Below are 12185 nucleotides of genomic sequence, written 5' to 3' on the forward strand. Positions count from 1 at the left end.
AGTGATGGGGGGTTTTTGTGCCATTGTCTGATCTGTCAGATTGGATGAGCATGTGTGTTTAGGGGTGCAAAGATGTGTGGCCACACCTGCTGTGCAAAGCTGCGAACTCACAACTCTCCTCACCACTACAATGTGTTGTACTCGGGGCTCCTTTGTCGTGCTGGAGCTGCTGGTGGTTGCGTGTCTGAAGTGTCACAAGTGTCAGGCCTCATTATGGTCACCATAATTGCTCTAAAACAACCACTTATTTTGACCATTTAATATTGAGGGGTAGGAAATTAAAGGCTAGATATCTAATAGGTTTTGTGATATTTAACTGATTTTACATTGGGATTCAAAAGCACAAAACAAAAACTAAAAAAATCTCTTAGTAGAGTAATGTCTGTTGTTCTTTAGGAGAACAGATTTTTAAATAATATCAGTAACACCATGCAAATAGGTGAAAGCAATTTACATGCCATTTTCCCAAGTGATCAATTTCTTCTATGGAATTTTTTATGTAGAGTTATAGAACATGAGATATTTAACAAGCCACAAAGATTTCTTAAGCTTGTTTTCTTCTTTTTCCACATTTTTATCTTACAAACTCCACTGTCTTCAGCACTCCACTGGACTTAGCTTTCAGTGTTTCTATTAATAAAGAAAAAGAAATAAATCTTTATTAGCATTTGGATCACAGGCTTTATATTAGCTGATTACAGAAGCAACAAGTATAAAACTTGGATCAGAATACTTTTGAGTTCTTCAATGCTAAATGGAGTTCAGAACTGCAGTTTTGATTTGAGGTATACGATAGTTACATTATCTTTCCATCACTATTTGATTTTACAGTTAATTTTCTTTGCAAAAATGAAAAAGTAATTACTTCAATAAGAATGTGGAAATTCATACATAATATAGAAATATGAATTCTGTCAGTAATTCAAGTATTTGAAGGGATTTGTATTCCACTTTACATGATGCTGAATTCTTCTGAACTAATTTTTTTACTACAAATCATATCTTTGACTTTTATTTTTCTTCACAAAGTTACTTCTCAGCAAATGTGAGTTAGTGGTTTTTGGAGAAATTTTCACTACTGTCAAGTTATGGGCAATCATCACTAATTAAAGAATATAGCTGATGATCTTTATGAAATTATGCTTAAACAAAACCTACATCTGTTGTCACTCTAATAATACCCTGCAGCCCACCACAGGATTAATCAATTCTAATCTAAATGGGTCTTTTTAGAGACCTTAGACCTGTATGGCCTCATTAATTCAGATAGTACGTGACAGTTCAGAGGTTTCTTAAACCAGCCATAATCTGCAAAAACAGACTTCTGTCCCGGCTTGAGATGCATGCTGTTATCAGGTTAGAATTTCTGCCTTCTACCTGATGTTAATAGCCAGCAAAATTAAAATAAGTGGACTCAGTTTTCACCCTGAATTTTAGGAAATTACACAAAATATTACTCTCTCACAATACAACAAAGGGTGGGAAAGTTTACAGGACCACTTGTATAAATGCTACAGGGTCATCCAAAAACTAGTACACAGTTTAGTTAAATATATTAATTATTTTTGCTTATGTCATGCATCTTAAGGGTTTGTAGAAAAATATTATGGATGCATTGCCATCACTTTGCTCTCATGTGTGGACCTGGGAAGGTAGCACAGTTCTGTGAATGATGTCACTCAGAAACTGTGTATGACCAGTTTAGCTAAGGATTAACACACCTCCAGAGAACATCTTCTAAATGTACTGTTCCTTTAATATCCTATTTTCATGATCAATGAGTTCAGTACCCTGCAGTAGAGTCCCTAAAGGACAGACAGTGGCAAACTTTCCTGGCCAAAGCCCCAAAGAAAATTTTATTATAGCTCATTGAAACAGAACTGTATTTAACTCAATGAGAGAATAAAGATGAATTAAAAAACATATATATCGGCTGCCTTAACATCTGAAGACTTGTGCCCTTGATCTCCTGGTATGAACTCATTTACAAGTAACTCTGAAGTGATCTTGCACTCTGCTTTGATGACATAAGTGTTGTAAACTTTTAGTAAAATAAATAGAACAACTTATGTCAAATGGTGTTAAATGCTGCAGAAAGTTCATGATTATGAAGTGCTAAATTCAGACATCCTCTGAACTTTGCAGCTCAAGCTGATCTATTTAGATTTATAGATAGACGACAATTCATTAATTAGGTCAATTAAAAGGAATGGAATATATAGGAGGAAAAGGAGAGCTAGGGCATCACAGAAACCCTGCAGAATTTCCAAATTAGGATGCAGTGAAGCCTACAAAGAAGAACATTTTATAACATTACGAATAGGCAGCTATTGATAGTGCCAGGCTTTTTCACTGCTATTGAAATCATGCACTTAAGAGAAAAATATGTAAACTGCAGCACAGCTCTGAAATTGGAATAATTTTTCACCTCTCTGACTTTGTGGTCACCACAGAGAGCAGCAGAGGCATGATGGCTTCCAATAAACCAGGTTTTCACAAATGACTATGAAAGAAGTATCACTTCCCCAAACCTGTGGTATTCTTGGAGGGTGAGGAAGGGATGCACTGGTCACCCTGAGCATAAACAGTAAGTGACAAAGGACTGACCCAGACCTGCAGAAAGACTCTTTCATTGCTGACTTGAAGAAACAAGTTGGGACTTGTCCTAAAGAGACTGAAAACCCCAGCACCACTTTAGCAAATTAGTATTTATCTGTCAAAGTCAAGCCTTTAAAAAGAATTTATTTTTTTTTAATCCAGAGCTGAGATGAAATGTTTGTCTGTGTGGACCAAAGTTCCTATTAAATATCTAGGAGGCAGATTATGTGTTTTGAAGCTCAGCTCTGGGGAAGAAACAAGCTACTACTATACTCTTGAAAAAATAACAACATAATAAAAAGCAACAAAAAACAACAAATCCCAACTTATATAGGAATTATAAGTGAATTGAACACTATTTACTTTGAAATATATATATACGTTCTCTCCAGTGAAAGTGTCATTTACCTCTTAATTGATTTCCATATTGAATGGAATTTTAACAACTCTGAAGGATCAGGGTTATACTCAAAACAAACAATGTGCGTATGACTGCCATGTAATCAAATAGCCTGTAACCTAGGAAATAAATTAAATCTTCCCTTTTTAAAAGCCTTTGAATATATTTTTGTTACTAACTACAGTTCAAATTTTATTACTTTTGAGGGAATGCTAAGAAAGCATTCTACTTTCCACAAAGTAGTCAGCTTAACTTAGTTAAATTTATTTAGGGATACACTATTGATATTGGAAATGAATTTTTAAATCAGAATAAAAGAAAAATGTGTTTTTAGACAATATTTTTTTGTTTCATTATATCTCAGAAAGTCTCAATACAAAATTCTTGCTTTGGGGAACTAAGAGGCCTAGGAATCTCTTTAATTATATGAAAGCACACTTTTCTCATAATTTTGTTTCCTGGCTTTCATGACTTTTGCACAATTCTTATCACCAGTGTCCTGAACCTTTTAAAACTTCTGCATATATTATATTTTACGTAAGAGATTCATAAGATTATTTGTTTTTATTGCATGAAGTTAATGAAAACCCACATTAACCAACAAATTCCTAAAAATGGAAGCGTGTTATATCAACAGTTTCCACATACCATTGCATGAGTGATAAGTACATACAGATCTGCTAGTAGGAATTGGTATTCCGACTTAGATTTTTATGTGCCAGATTAGTGTTTATGTTTGTTTTGATACAAAACCAATCAAGAGACTATTTCGTGGACAATAAAGTCAAGATAGTAATGAGGAGATACTACTACCACAGCTAACTGCATACAGATTGGAGGGTCACATACTTGACACAGATATAGTATGGCCCTTAATGATTCTATATATTTGATTAGAGTTACTGTCTTTTATAGCACTAAATAGCTTTGCATGGAAAACTAGATAATTTCAAGCACAGTTAAGAAAGTCACCTGGTTCTAAAAGAAAATAACTTCTAGAAATTTTCAACGAAGTTCTAAACTTCTTGTGTATTGTTTCCAATAACTTCACATGCAAAAAAGGAAGACAAAGCCAGAAATATTACAAAAGAAAAATAATACCTCCAAATACAAAATCCTTGATGAAACAGTATGTCAGAAAATATTACAGCAAAAGGTCTGGATTGATTTAGCCTGAAATCTCCGTATTCCCTGTTTTCTTTTTTCTTTCTCAGAATTTTTTCCCTTTTTTTACCACCTTATCTCTCAATTATTTTAAATAAGCACTTTTTCACCTATGAATTTCTCAACGTTTCTTTCTTTCTCATCTTAATTTCATACCAGTTGTTATTTTTCCATTTCAAAGCTTGGATTCTTTTTCCAAGATATTTATCCCATCTTCCAAATCCCTTTTTTTAAATTTTCTCTCTCCTGTCATAGGTTGCCTATTCACTAAATCTAATATTCCATCAGGAAATGTAACTCTCTTCGCCTCTGTTAGCTTTTATAAGAAATTACATTAAATAGAAGCCAATTTGAAGGGTGAAAATACAGCTCCACAAAAATCAATAGCATATCTTGTCCTGCATCATGACCTCAGTCTAGGAATGTTGGTGACATCATCAACAATTTCAAGCTACAAATAAAGACTGTGCTAATAATTCAGAAAAATGTATTCCCATTTCTAATTTGAAAGATCACAAATGACTCTTGCCCTGTTCCAAGCCATTTTCCAGTGAAGCTGTATGAATAGCAATCCATGCATATCACATATGGAATCTGCATAAAACAAGAATAATAGGGTCTAATTTGTAATTCTTTACTGGTGAACTATCCAACATGTAAAGAGTAATTTCCAACTCAGACAAGCTTAGCTTGGCAAGGAAGATAAACCTGTTCTGGCTCAACTGACTCAAGTTGCTGCCTATGCGTGAAATGCTTATTTTGAGCTTTAGCTGTTGCAGCATACAGAGCAAACACAAGATGTATGGGATGTAAAGCAAGCATGCAGTTTGGGATAAAAAAACCAGCTACAGCATCCAACCTTAGATTACAAAAGAGATGTTTTAACCTCAAATTAGATCTTTTTTGTAAGATAACTACAGGACAGATTACAACAAAATTTGAAAAGAGCATATAGACAATGCATTCCCTTGATGCTACCTAACCTTATTCATTTGGGAAATATCTATATGTTTATACACCTTGGGATAAATCGTTCTGTTGCCATATAGATATTTTTGTCACAGGTCTTGATGGTTAGGTGCCTAAGACTAACCACTTTACTGTAAGACTAGATACAGTGAAACCCGTCATGTGCTTTGCTTCTGCTCTGTATTTTAGATACAGAAAAAAAATCAGCTGTGCCATCACACATCCTTGAATCTCTACTTCCAGGCCAGCTGTGTGAATATGAACATCTGGAATATGAGATATTTCTCTTTGTATCACCTTGGCAATGTGTTAAAGACAAGCGCCTACCTTCTATTAAAATATATTGCCCCTCTCTGTCTCACTATTACAATTTTCAAGTATTATGCTACAATGTTACAGGTAGACTTTTCTTTTTTTTTCTAAATTCCAGGTTGTTTATAATCTTTTCATTTTTGATTTCTCTTTGTGCCTTCTTGCAAAGTATCACTGCAGAAAAATTGGCCACAAAGCAGCTGGCATAACTTATGCCTTTTGTCACTAGGTCTTTCAGACACAGAGATGGTGTTTTTCTGTGTTGTTGATAATGCAGGCCTTTTATGTGCAGTGATGGCCCTTGTTTCATTCACTACCAGGGCTTCTGTTTTTGTGAAGGATAACAGAAGTATTAAAAGAGGAAAAACAAGACAAGTGCTTTCAGAGTACTTCTCGCCATCTCCCAAAATATAATCAGAGTCCAGAACTGAAACATAAGGCTGAAAAATTATTAGAAATATTATGCATCTTGCATTCAAATGCTGGGTCAGAAAACTCACTCCAGCAAGTAGCCAGAGTTACAGAATTCTATATTGAATAATAGTTTAACTTCTAAAACACTATTCGCACTCCAGAACCCCTCATAGAGTATTCTCAAAATACAGGCTTTTAAGATGCATACGTTATTTCTCCATGTAATATTCAGCCACAACTGGATGAACTGTGCAAAATTGAAAACTAGGTTTCTAAGAAATGATATTATCAGTTCAGAGCCGAGAGCAACAATGAATGCTGGGACTAACCTGTTTCTCCAGATGTAATTTTTCTGACACATGCCAACTGTAATCTCCTATTTCTTACTATTTCTAACAAGCCTTGTTGTGGGAAACTAACTCCAACGGAGATTAACTGATTTACAATCATAGAATTGTTTCCACTATCTCTTTACATTTATCATATATGTTGTAGAGCATGACACAGGTAAAATCCTATTGCCTGCTTTGAACTAGTGAACATTTCTATTGCCCACAACAAAAAACTGTTGGAAATGTTTAATGCAAGAGTAAAGTTCAGTTTTCTACCAGCTCTCTATGACAATAAATTTTTATGTTCAATAGCCTACATTTTTTTTTTCTCTGAGAGAATAAAACATTACTCTCTGTGAATGATAGTAATCTGTTTTCCTGTCCGAGCAGGGATACATTAACCAGGAAGTACTCTGCACATGATTATATTTCTTAGCTTAGAAAAGAAAACCAGACATACACCACTAAAATATATCAATGAAAAATAACGTCTTCCTTTAAATTAACTAATATCTATGTTTAACGAAGCTCAGTTTATAGTGATTTTCTGGATGAAGTGCTTTTCTTTCAACCTAATTATGTGCACAGCTTTCAGACAACAAGGAGTGTCTTTAACATTAGATAAGAACCTAGGCTTTTATCTCAATCAATAGTCTTTAGCCTTTGAACTCATGTCAGAGAAAGACCAGTCTGTCACATTCAGTTCTATCTGACCTCTTTCTTCTTAATGCACACTGCCATTTACAGAAGGAAAACACGCAGATATGCAGTATATGAGCAAGTAAAGTATTTAGGGCATTTTGTGTACAGGAGAGATGCATTCTTTTATGTCTGTAAAAATGAGTGACTGTAATGATGATGTTAAAATTTCCTTGTTTCCTATCACTGGGCTTTGTGTACCTCAAAGGAGCCCCATATGGTGCTCTTTGTCCGTGTCATTACCTCGTTACAGCCGCTGTCTGACAGCCAAAGGTAGAACACTGCAGCTGTAGACAGCGATACAACTGGAATTGTCTAAGGTCAACAGTGCCGTAATTACTTTAAAATGTCAGCGTACAATAAAATACAACAGTTCATCTGGCAGAAAGCAAATTAGCTTTGACCATAGCGTAATTACCCTTTTCTCAGCACCATTAGAAGAGATCAAATCTCCACATTCAGTGTTTGAGGAAAGGCCATCAGAGTACACTCTACCTGACAAGGATGCACATTTGCCATTTTGAGATGTAATTAATTGTCCCTATAATAGAAATTTTTATATTTGACTCTGGAATTGAAATGCGTAATAACCTGGCTTCTTCATATTTAACCATTTCCACTCTGAATAAATATGCATTGCAAAGTGAAACTAGGCTATATCAACATAATGAAAACACGTTAACCACTCAATCAGTAAAACTGAAGCAAAGTTGTTTTTACCAATTATATTAAGCTTAATTGGACAGGTTCTGGTCTCATCAACACGAGTGTAAATCTGGGATAACTTTACCGAAGCAAGTGACGTGACTGGATTTATACAGGTTACTTTGACGTAACCTCATTACGTAGTATGGGCTACAAAGTTTTATCCACAAGAGAAAAGAAACTAAGAATCCCAAACACTGCACAACATAAATAAACAATTACTTTTCCAAACTACTTTGTTCAAATTTATCTTTTCAGTCTCATCTTATTAATTTAAACTGAATCTAACCAGTACTTATTAGAGGCCAACTTCAAATCCTGCTCCTGATCTGAACTTCAGCCATAAACTTTTACAATGAGATGGGGTTGATGAACACCTCCTCACCTGGGGTGTTAGGATAACTGTCTCATATTGAAGCAGCTACAGCTTCCAGGGGGTTTATTACCAGCTTGTTTACATATACATCACACCAGTGATGTTTTATTCCGATTAAATGGAGAACAAATGACAAGAAGCAGATCTGTGACTACAGTTGCTGTAGAGCAAAGCATGGTGGCTTGCATGTATGTTCAATTTCATTACTATTTAATGAGTTTGAGGAAGGTCTAAGCTGATTTGAAATGACTTTCAGTGTCTGAATAGCATTCTGCTGTGCGTCTCAATATGGATTCATGTGAACAGCTATTTCGTATCAGAAGTCCCTTATAAAGTATTTAGGGAATTCCACCAAATGTCAGAACATTCACATGCATTGTGCTATGGGTTTTATAAGTGTTTGTAAATGTTAAAATTGCAGTGTGTTCTTGTGAGTCTAAAACTAAACCATGTAAGGTTTGATTTAAGTAAAATCTCTGAATATGGCTATGAATATCTATGAAAATCTACTAATATGCCAGAAATACTGGAATGCACATAAAAATAATTTAAGATACCTTTGTTTTGGAAAGCATATATTTCTGTACTTAAATGTATTTTTGAAGTGCAATACAGCAAATAACATCTTGAAAACTAAAAGAATATCTAGACCTAGTTGCTAGTTCTCATTGCAATACTTTGACAGGCTCTAACCAGCTCATCTCCCTACAGTATTTGCTCTGTCTCAAGTGTCACTTACAAGTCCTTGAATCATAATTATACAATGATATTTATACACACAATATGAATGCAAATAAAGCCTGTTTCCACTGAAATGAATTCTCAGTAGAACAGGACAGATAATCACAAACTAGTAAAAGACTGAATTTTTGCTTTGCTTAAAAAAAAAGAAAGAAAGAAAAAGGAATTGTGATTTTTCTGTGGCTTTGCTTGCTTTGTGCCCACAGCCAAAATAAATGTATCTCACTGCATATACATTTGCATGTTTGAGGGTGTTACTGAAGATCTAATTCAGCTTCCCACATAATTGAATTTGTAGCTCAATCTTACTCATGTACTCATCAGCACTTTCACTTAGAATAGAAAGTTAATGGAAACTCAGTGTAGTCAAGTGATAATGAGGAAGAAAACACAAAAATAAATAAAGCCTAATCACCAAAACTAGGTCAGAATAGAACTCAGCTCTTTATCTCATTTTGAAAATCTGTGTAGAAATGGTTGTATAAACAGTACAAATTTTAAAAATTGGATTCTATAGAATAAATAGGAAAATTACTCAAAGAGTCAAAATTTAGTCCTAAAACTGGAGACAATAAAATGCAGTGATAGAAATATCTAGTAAAACAATAAAAAAAAAGATATTGAGGAAAAACAATTATGAGAAATGAACATATGCCATATTTTTTTACCAGTTTTCTTTACTGAAAGAATACATATTAGTATCACACTCATTAATATTACCCCTTTAGTTTCACTTAGTCATAATTTTTCTACTGACAGCAGGATGATCTGGATTTACCTGCAGGAACACAATGTGAAAAGAAAGAACAGAAACCAGCAAAGGTTGCAGCAGCTGTAAGAGCTGAAAGATAAAAAAATACCAGCACTGCCATCCCCAGCCTCAACAATAATACCTAAGAAGCTCCATCTGAGAGAACAGATCAGCCAAACAAAGATGTATTGAACCCGGCTTTGGTTTCATGTACGTATATCAGTACCATAAAATCTGTTTAAATCCAAGTTCAACTGTAAACACATTGCAAATGAAATCCAGACATTTGAGAGTATATGTTTGGGCTGCACTGGCATTTGGCAGAGCACAGGACTAAAGTAAGAGTGCCTGTTCTTCACTGGGCCTGACTGAGAAGTAGTATAGTTTGAAATAGAAAAGCTTTTTCTTCCAACAATGATATTTAAGCACATTCCTGAAGAAACTCTGAAAACTTGTCCTTGTCTAAATTCTGTATGAGAGCAAAGCAAAGACTTTTTACTTGATTTTATCTCTTAAAGAGGTAAAATGTCCATGGAATGAGAGCCCATTTTTTTAATTATCTGCCAGTTACAGTTATTTGAGGACTTACCCACGTAAGGAAAACTCTGACAATATATAATATATTCAAAATAAGTTTTTGCCTATCAGGGCTAAAAAAAATAGGTATATATGACAAAAACTTAGGGCAAATGTATTCACATCCACAGAACCATGGGAGGAACACTACAAATCTTACCTTTTTGTTTTCTGGGTGACTATGTCTGTTCTCCCACTTAGTATTTTCCCATGGTTTGGTTGCATGGTTTTCTGTCATGATTCCTGAGAATTGGAAAGGTGAGGGGTTCATTTCACTGATAAATATAATGTCCACTGCATGGTGTTTTGCGTTATTTTATCCAGGGGTCTTCCTCAGGTAATGGCATTATTCAATTATTGGTAACTCATTCAGATGGCTGAATGAAAAGTAGCCTTCCCTAGGGCTCTGATCCCAGATAAAAATTTTTACTCCTTTATAACTCTAAAAAGTACTTATTAAAATCAGGAAATAGAAGTGTGCATGTTCATAGGCAGTCTGGCAGGATTGTAATGATTTAGTTACCTGAATTACACAGACACCACATGAAAAACTGCAGAGTGGAATAAAGTTCCCACACACATGTGAAAAGCTATAAGTCCATTTTACTCTGGATCTTATATACAAAATGTTCCTCTGCAATGAAACAAAGATGTTTCATCTGATGATTCCGGTCTAACTGGTTTATATCTAATAAACAAAAACATTTCATATTGCTGATACATACCACTGTAGAAAGGAAGTAAAAGGATAAGCATTAAAAAAATATTCTAATGGATACCAAAATGATTCTAATTGAAAAAATTTGTTTAGGCTAATAGTCTGCTTTGAGAGAAAGAGGTGGAGCTGTTCAGAGTAGCATGTAGTTATGCACAGCACAAACATCTTCTTATACCCAATATCATGGACTGTACCAGACCTTAAAAATCTTTGTTTTCTAGTTAAAGAGATAGATGGATAACTACTGAAAAGAATACATGACATGCTAATTTCATAATGTTCAGTATGGCCCTCTGCATTAATATCACTTTGGTTACATAAAAAACTCCTGAAGTTTCTGGAGAAATCCTATGACATACAACATTAAACATTATTTACATTTAATTAGGCAAAATCAAATCATGCAAGTTAGTTCATTAGATATTTCTGAGGCCAGTTGTTTATGTAAGCACTGAATCATTAATATGTAGCTACTTCCATAATTATAAGGCTGTCAGATAAGAAACCTACTGCCTTGGACAGATAAAGAAAATTGGTAATATTCACAGATATAAACCTTGATTCAGCTCTCCTGTGTTTGTAAAAAACATAGCCTGAAAGGTAGAATCACTTTCAGATGCAAACCAGCCACACAGAAGTGAAATAACAAATGTTACATTAATACGGCTTAGACCGAAAGCAGAATAGAAAATAATGATTATAAATTCTTATTGTATTTCTGAAAATACAATAGTATGCTGGAACATCAGAACCATGCTCGATTCTGCGATAACGGAAGTCCTGAGCGTCGTTCTGCCCTAATTGCCCATGAATTGTCACATCTCAACATCGACATTGCTGCTCTCAGTGAAGTTCACCTTCACGAGGAAGGCAGCCTTAGAGAACACGATGCCGGTTACACACTCTTTTGGTCAGGTAAACCCAGAACCGAAAAACATCTCTCTGGTGTCGGCTTCATGATCAAAAACTCTATTATTCCTAAACTCGAAAATCTGCCGACAGGTCATTCTGATCGCATTATCTCCCTACGCCTTCCACTCCACAACAACCAACACGTTGTCCTCTTTAGTATATATGCCCCAACTCTCCAAGCTGACCCTGCCAAAAAAGATAAATTTTACACTGACCTGCACCGCCTTACCCAAAAGGTGCCCGCAGATGATAAGATCATTATCCTTGGTGATTTCAACGCCAGAGTAGGTAAGAATTTTGAAGCCTGCAAAGGCATATTAGGCAAGCATGGTGTTGGAAACTGTAATGATAATGGTCGCCTTCAGCTAGAATTCTGTGTGGAGCAACAGCTCACCGTCACTAATACTATCTTTCAGCAGAAAAATAGTCTGAAGACGACCTGGATGCACCCCAGATCTAAGCATTGGCATCTCATCGATTATGTCTTGGTGCGACGGAGAGATGTTTGTTATGTCCGC

Source organism: Neopelma chrysocephalum, unplaced genomic scaffold, assembly GCF_003984885.1.
Source record: "Neopelma chrysocephalum unplaced genomic scaffold, ASM398488v2 Primary Assembly neopelma1_96547, whole genome shotgun sequence".
Taxonomy (NCBI): Eukaryota; Metazoa; Chordata; class Aves; order Passeriformes; family Pipridae; genus Neopelma; species Neopelma chrysocephalum.